An 8,461-nucleotide genomic window follows, 5' to 3' on the forward strand; every position below is an offset into this window, starting at 1 on the left:
TTCTTTTTCTTCTACTACTTATTTAGAATTTCTATTTTAATAACCTTTAATTCATTATTTTTTCTCCCTTTTTCAGTTTATGTGTGTTTTGGTGGATAAAAATTGGCCAACGCTCATTTCAGAACAAGTATCTCAAAATATTTAATATTTGAAAGATAAGATGTAGGATGCATTTAGATAGATAGATGATAGATGGATGATAGATGGATGATGGATAGACTAGATAGATGATAGATAGATAGATAGATAGATAGATAGATAGATAGATAGATAGATAATCGAGTAGGAAATCCAGTCATCCAAATATATATATTTAAGTTGAATTCACTTAGAACTCCTGCATCTCAATTTTATCATCTATATAATATTATTGTGATATCAAGTTCAAGAGATAGAGGTCAGTATCAAGTACAATTTAATTCTGACATTTATTCTGACACATTCCAGTTATCAACCTATCTTCATACCTTTATCTTCATACATTTATCTTGTCTTTCGTGTAGGACATGATGAAGATTCTAGGCTTGTTTCTTCTGTTCACTATGAAACCATCAGAATGTTTTCAGCTATTTCTTTCCTCCCATATATTCTGTAATGTTGATGCCCAGATTGCAAAATTTTTAGGGAAATTTAAAAAATCACAGAGATTGAGAGTGAATTCAAAAGGATTTTCAGGGTGCATGCTGGTGTTTCTCATGTTCCCTGAGGGCTGTCAGAAGTTGGCTGTGGATACCAACATTGCCATGAATCTGTTAAACTGAGTAAACCTGATGGTCTTAAAAAAAAAAATCAAAGTGATGGAGGGCCACCTGGGTGGCTCAGTTGATTAAGCATATGAACCTTGGTTTTGGCTCAGATCATTATCTCCGGGTCCTGGGATCAAATCTTGCATCAGGCTCTATGCTCAGCATGGAGTAAGTTTGTCCCTCCCCTCCCCTTTTATTCTTCCCCCCACTCACACTCTGTCTTTCACTCAAGTAAAACCTTAAAAAAAACACAAAGAGTTTGAGACTGTGTTATAAATATGCTCAATATAGGTTATTCATTGTTTTTTGAATGGATAAAACCAACATGAAGGGAACAGAAATAAGTTAGTTGGATTTATTTTTATGTAAGAAAAAAATGACTTCTTTACACTGTGAAAAATTCAAGGCTAACATCTGACAGTTGAATATACATCCCTGTCAGATTCAGGGGTCCTTTAAACAACATCCTGTGTCAGGCTATTAGAACAGTGCACCATGAGTAATAAAACATCTAATGTGGCAGTCATAATACATGGCATCAAATATCAGATATGATGTGCCATTCATTACTTCTGTTCTGTGCCGATTTTTTTCACCTTTAGAGGGAATAATACTAACTCACTCATTGGAAACTTCATTAGACAGCCTTATATAAATTACATGTGGTAAGAATGATCATAATTTTACTGGTAATTTTAAATATTATGTTTATACTTGTCAATAATTAAATTACTAATATAAATAGTATACTACAGAAATGGTCTAATACACAATATCAGGTTGAATCCAAATGACATTTTTGGGTAAAAAAATACCCTCCACTTTTTTCTTTGCAATTTTTCAGAGGCCACAGAGTGTTCACAGCTCAATTGCACGGCATATATTTAGGATCCTATTGTAGGTTTTGTACAATATTCTTGGAGTTTGGAACAAGGAATAATTTAGGTAATGTTTATATATACACACAATTTTATTTATGTTAAAGTGTACTTTCTAATGACATTAACTGAATTCACATTACTGTGCAACCATCATCACTGCAGAACATTTTCATCTTAGCGCACTGTAACTCCACACCCATTAAATATTAACTCTCTGCTCCTCCCTCTCCCCAGCCCCTGGAATCCCCCATTCCACTTTCGTTTTTAAGAATTTGATTACTCTGAGTACCTTGGACATATGAAATCATACATATGGCTTCTTATGACTGGTTTATTTTACTTACCATAATGTCTGAAAACTTCATTTATGTTGTGGCATAGAGCAGAATTTCTTTCTTTTCTAAACTGAATAGTATCATATATACATACCCTGTATTTGCGGACACTTTTGTGGCTTCCACCGTTCAGTTACTGTGAATAAAGCTGCTATAAACACGGCTATGCAGATATCTATTCCAGACTCTGGTTTTATTTCCCTTCCACATATACTCAGAGTGCAATTGCTGGATCCTAGGGTGATTCTAGGTTTGTAATTATTTTTATTTTGAGACGTTACTCTGGCATTTTTCACACTACTTTTACCATCCTCATTGTCACCAGCACTGCACAAGTGTGTAATTTTTTTCACATTCCCATCAATCTTGCTCTTGCCTACTTTGTAGTAGTAGCCATCCTAATGGGTGAGAGGGTATCTCTCTGTACTTTCAATTTGAATTCCCTAACAATTATTGATTATGAACCTATTCACCTGTGCTTCATTGTCATAGCTCATATTTTTGGAGAAATGTTTATTCAACTGGTTCTGCAAACTTTAAATTAGATTTTCTGTTGTTCACCTATAGTTCTTCATAATATTCTTTATATCAATTCCTTATCTGATATATACTTTGCACACTTTTTTTCCCATTCTGTGGCTTTCTCATCAGTGTGCTGATAGATTTTTGGGACATAATATTTTTTTAATTTTGAGGAAGTCAAGTTTGTCTATATTGTTGATGATCCCACACACATTTTGGTGTCATAACCATGAAAGTGCAGTTAAATCCAGTGTTGTGGCACATTTCCCTATGCTTTCTTCTAAAAGTATATAGTTTTATCTTTCTATTTAGCTATCTGATCTATTTAAGTTAATTTCTCTATATGGCGTAAAGTAATGGTTCAATTTCATTATTTGCATGTGGATATCCAGTTTTCCCTGCACAATTGTTTGAAAAGACAATCCCGTTGGGACACCTGAGTGGCTCAGTTGGCTGTCAGACTCCTGATTTCGGCTCAGGTCCTGATCTCAGGCTCATGACATGGAGCCCCACATTGGTCTTCATGCTCAGTGGGGAGTCTCCTTGAGATTCTCTGCCTCCCCCCCCCGCTCTCTCCCTTTCTCAAATACAAATAAATAAATATTAAATACAAATGAAAAAAAAAGACAACCCAGTGTGATGTGGAAAATGTTTTTAAAAATCATTTGACCACATATGGGAAATATTTATTCTGATGTATTTATTTTATTGGTTTGTGTCTCTGTGCCAATACTACACTGTTTTTATTTATTTTTATTTTTTTATTTTTTTAAGATTTTAGTTTATTTTTATTTATTTATTTGTTAGAGACAGAGAGCAAAAGCTGGTTGAGTGGCCTGCAGAGCAGGCAGAGGAAGAAGCAGCCTCCCTGCCAAGCAAAGGGCTGATACAGGGCTTGATCCCAGGACCCTGAGATCATGACCTGAGCTGAAGGCAGACACTTAACTGACTGAGCCACCCAGGTGTCCCTACACTGTTTGTCTTTATCATAGCTTTTTTAGTAAGTTTTTGATCAGAATGAATGAGCTCTCTAATTATTTCATAAGATTGTTCTGGCTATCCAGGGACACTTGAGATGATATATTGATTCTAAATGTATTTTTCTATTTCTGTAGAAACTTCATGGGGATTATGATAGACATTTCATTGAATCTGTAGTTGGCTTATGGTAGCATTTACATGTTAACAATATTAATTTTACCAATCCATCAACACATGGTGTTTTTGTTAATTGTTTTTTCTTCAATTACTTTCAGCAATGTTTTGTGACTTTCAGTGCACAGTTTTCTCCCACTTCTTAAGTTTATTCCCAAGTATTTATGGTTTTTTATTATAATGTTAGTGTACTATACCATTTTTAAAAGAATTCTTATGATTTTACATTATTAGGGTATAGAAGCACAAATGATTTTGTACCCTGAAACTTTGCTAAATTTGTTTATTAGTTCTATCATAGTTTTGTAGACACTTTTGAATTTTCTACATGTAAAATAATGTTTGCCAATAAGGATCGTATTACTTCTTTATTTCCAATTTCAATATTTTTTGTTTGTTTGTTTCTGCCTAATTGCTCTGGTTTTAATTTCAGTACAATGTTGATTAGGAGTTGTTTTGCTTAGTTTTTTTTTTTTTTTTTTAGAGGAAACGCTTTCAGTTTTCACTATTGAGTAGAATGATACTTGTGAATGGTATTGTGAGTTACATTTTTAAATGTGCCATGGTTTGAGTAGATGATAGTTGTGAATGGTATTGTGAGTTACATTTTTAAATGTGCCATCAGTTTTTGAATCACCTTAATATTTTATTCAAGTAAGGTAGGAACATGATCTCAACACATCATAGGGTAAAACAGTGTTCTCGTTACCCACTCCTGATCATTGAGGAAATTATTTCATATTACTTTACCACGTTTTTATGTTTTCAATTTACCCATGTATTTTCCACTAATATGTTTATCTTTAATAATTAAATTCTAAATATCAAAGATCATTTTTGACTTGTCATTCCAGCCACTGTGGATGAAGAAACTCCCCCTCCCTGTACAATGACATCCAACTCCTTTTTCCCTTTTCCCGTCCTTTTAAAATAGTTACATCCCATTTTGTGTTTAGAATGGCAAGGAGATGGGTATTAAGGAGGGCACGTATCGCATGGGGCACTGGGTGTTATACGCAAGTAATGAATCATATAAATTTACAAAAAAATAGGGATGTACTGTATGGTGACTAATATAACATAATAAAAATTATCATAAAAAAGAATGGCAAGGTTGACAGTATTGTTATACCTTTTAGTATTTATTGCTAAGATACAAAAAAATATAAATTGCTGTATAACCTGATGATATTTTAGTTACTATGTCTATGTGTAGAATATTATCTCCTCATTATTACTTCTCATCATTATTACTACTATCTCTTTCAAAACATTTTTAGGTCCATATGTTTACAGGTGATATTGAGAAATTTTAGAAAATGTTTTCAAGAAGACATTTAGAATTGTTAAGACAGCATCTTTCGATAAAATATTTTCACATTTTTTTTCTGTGTTCTATATATCCTGTTTGAATATGGTGGATCATATATATAATTTTGAAAAACATTTTCTTTTGATAATATTAACTCCATTATTATCTTGGTGTATGTATATCTAAGAATGACAATAAGCATATATGTGTTCCCGTATATTAATTCTCCAATTCTCCAAATGTTACAAAATGACAATCTTTCATGTTTTGTTGCTGTTTTCTTTTAATTTGGGTAGATTTGTTTTTTCAGCTTATCTTTAAAATTTTTACTTAATCCATGGGGGACCTGGGTTACTCAGCTGGTTAAGCGTTCAACTCTTGTTTTTGACCCAGGTCAATATCTCAGTGTCCTGAGATCCAGGCCCATGTTGAGCCCCACATAGGAAGGTAGTGTGCTTCTGTCTCCCTCTCCTTCTGCCCCTCCCCCATTTCTGCGTGTATGTGCTCTCTCTCTCTACAAAATAAGTAATAAATCTTAAAAAAAAGCTTTCCCTTAATCTTTTCTATCATATATATAAGTATATCTGAGTGTTTCTGTATATATATCTGTATCTGTATCTATATCTATATATATTTATGTTTGCAAGAGCCTTTCTTTTTACCCAACATGTCTTTTTATTTATCTAGTAGTGTTTATATTGTGAATTAATAACATTTCATACTTCTTTGAACATGAGTTCCATTAAAAAATATTTGTATATTTCCCAAACATTTTGGCTCATTTTATATTTGAGCATGAGTGGGTGAATATGTCTATGTGTGTGTGTGTGTGTTTGCACACATATGTATGCATATTCCTGTTTCATGTTTCAGACTTCCTAAAAGCGTGGTATCATTTGGATCTAGAATAATATTTAAGACTTAATTACTACATACTGTGTAGATCTTGTTCACTTACGATGTGGGTGGAGAATTCCTCCTCATACCTCCCCCGGAGTCTTAGGATGCTATTTCCTTTTTTCCACTTAAGTGACTGATCATTCCTTTATCTAAATTCATTTATTCAAGGGTCCTGAACTGTTTTATCTCTCATTGTGCCTTTTGATGCCTGTTCTGTTTTGACTTACAATTTTTTTGTCAGCATAATATTTTTAAGAGGGACAGATGACAAATGTATGTGACTAAATTCACACACTATTCTAGAATTGGAAAGTTTTAAATAAAATGTTTCACTCAGATGGGGAATTTAAGAAACAAAACTAATAATGATAAGGCCAATAACAGAGAGAGAGATAAACCAAGAAACATACTCTTAACTATAGAGAACAAACTGATGGTTACCAGCAATGAGGTGGGTTGGGGATGGGTGAAGAAGAGATGGGATTAAGGAGAGCTTTGAAGTGATGAGCACTGGGTGTTGTATGTAAGTGAGGAATTACTAAGGTCTGCACCTGAGGCTAATATCACACTGTAAGTTAACTCACTGGAATTTAAATAAAAACTTAGAAAAAAAGAAAAATGAGTAAGACAAAACACCATAGAGCAGTGTATATCATATAAGTACTGGAGAAACAGAGAGACATAACATATGCTATTTGGAAGAACTCTTTCCTATTTGTGAAACCTACCATGAGTATGGTGTGTAGAAATTTAGTTGAAGGGTCTACATGAACTTCCAGAAACTGGTTGAGGAGGCAGAAGGAAACGATTTTCTATAAATTGTACTTAACAATAAGACTTCATTTAAGATTTCAGAACAGATGAAAGCAATACTTTTACCTGACTTAAAGGATGTTTGATTAGATATTACTGTGTAAAGAGGACTCAAGAAGGAAATGTTGCTCCTCAACAGAAGCTGATAGCCTGCTGCAGCTTTAGAATAAGTCTTAGATATGAGAGAAAAATCATCATTTATGGGTCATAAACATTTGTGCTTAAAATAACTAAAAAATGTATGTATTTACATTGATTTTCTATGCATGTATTTAGAATAAACATCTGATTTTGGCAATACTTGTGTTTGTGTACATCATTTAAACATAATTTTCCTAATGAATTCTTAATAAATATATGTCATTTTTTAATAACTTTAAGGATTTCCTAGAAAAGACATAAGCTACTAATGCTTGCATCTTCAAATTTTGATCTCTGGGTCACTAAATAGTGTTTTGCTTTGTTTCCCCAAAATTGAAAGTTTCAGTTATTCACTTAAGCCTTGTAACATTTTAAATAATACGCAGTCTAAATAAAATGATACATTAAAAAGTGCTTCTTGTTCTATACTTGACTTACTTTTCTGTCTGATTGTAGGAAAATCCTATCAATGCCCCATGGAAATTTATACTCAAACATCAACTGATTTCATCCTCTTGGGGTTGTTCCCACCAACAAGAATGGGCCTCTTCTTCTTCATTGTCATCATTCTTATCTTTCTAATGGCTCTGTTTGAGAACCTGTCCATGATTCTGCTCATCTTCCTAGATACCCATCTCCACACTCCCATGTATTTCTTACTCAGTCAGCTCTCTCTCATTGACCTAAACTACATCTCCAACATTGTCCCCAAGATGGCTTCTGATTATCTCTCTGGAAAGAAGTCTATCTCCTTCATCGGGTGTGGGGTTCAGAGCTTCTTCTTCATTACTTTAGCTGGTACAGAAGGTTTACTATTGGCTTCTATGGCTTATGATCGTTATGTGGCTATTTGCTTTCCTCTCCACTATCCCATCCGTATGAAAAAAAAAGTGTGTGTGCTAATGGTAATGGGATCTTGGATAATGGGCTCAGTCAACTCCTGTGCCCACACTGTATATGCCTTTGGTATCCCTTACTGTCGATCCAGGACCATCAACCATTTCTTCTGTGATGTCCCCGCCATGTTGACTCTGGCCTGCATGGACACCTGGGTCTATGAGTACACGGTGTTTTAAGCACCATCTTCTTCCTTGTGTTTCCTTTCATTGGCACTGCATGTTCCTATGGCCGGGTCCTCTTTACCATCTGCCACATGCGGTCAACAGAAGGGAGAAAGAAGGCCTATTCAACCTGCAGCACCCACCTCACTGTGGTCACCTTATACTTTGCACCCTTTATTTACACTTATCTACACCCAAGATCCTTCCGATCTCCCACAGAGGACAAGGTTCTGGCTGTCTTCTACACCATCCTGACCCCAATGCTCAACACGATCATATACAGCCTGAGAAACAAGGAGGTGATGGGGGCCCTGAGAAAAGTGATTCAGAGGATCTGCTCTGTAAAAATGTAGACAAAGCTTCTTACATATGTACCCACCACTGATTATAAGTCCATTCTTCAGTGTCCAGTAACTAAAATATTATTTTATGTTTAGAGTGTAAGGACTAAAATAAGAAGAGAAGAAAATCACTCATGTGTGGATAAAATTATCTTGCAAATATGTATGTCATTATGAGCCATATATATATATATTTTTTTTTCCTTTATGGTACTTTTTTTCATGGATTTCAAATACACTTGTTTGCTAATATG

At 34.3% G+C, this 8,461-nt stretch overlaps 1 pseudogene; it reads left to right on the top strand.

The window, feature by feature from the left end:
• The first annotated feature begins 7,281 nt into the window (after nucleotides 1-7,281).
• Nucleotides 7,282-8,219, top strand: LOC113261412 (olfactory receptor 2L8-like; annotated as a pseudogene).
• Nucleotides 8,220-8,461: the final 242 nt, after the last annotated feature.

Source organism: Ursus arctos, unplaced genomic scaffold (assembly GCF_023065955.2).
Source record: "Ursus arctos isolate Adak ecotype North America unplaced genomic scaffold, UrsArc2.0 scaffold_5, whole genome shotgun sequence".
NCBI classification, from domain to species: domain Eukaryota; kingdom Metazoa; phylum Chordata; class Mammalia; order Carnivora; family Ursidae; genus Ursus; species Ursus arctos.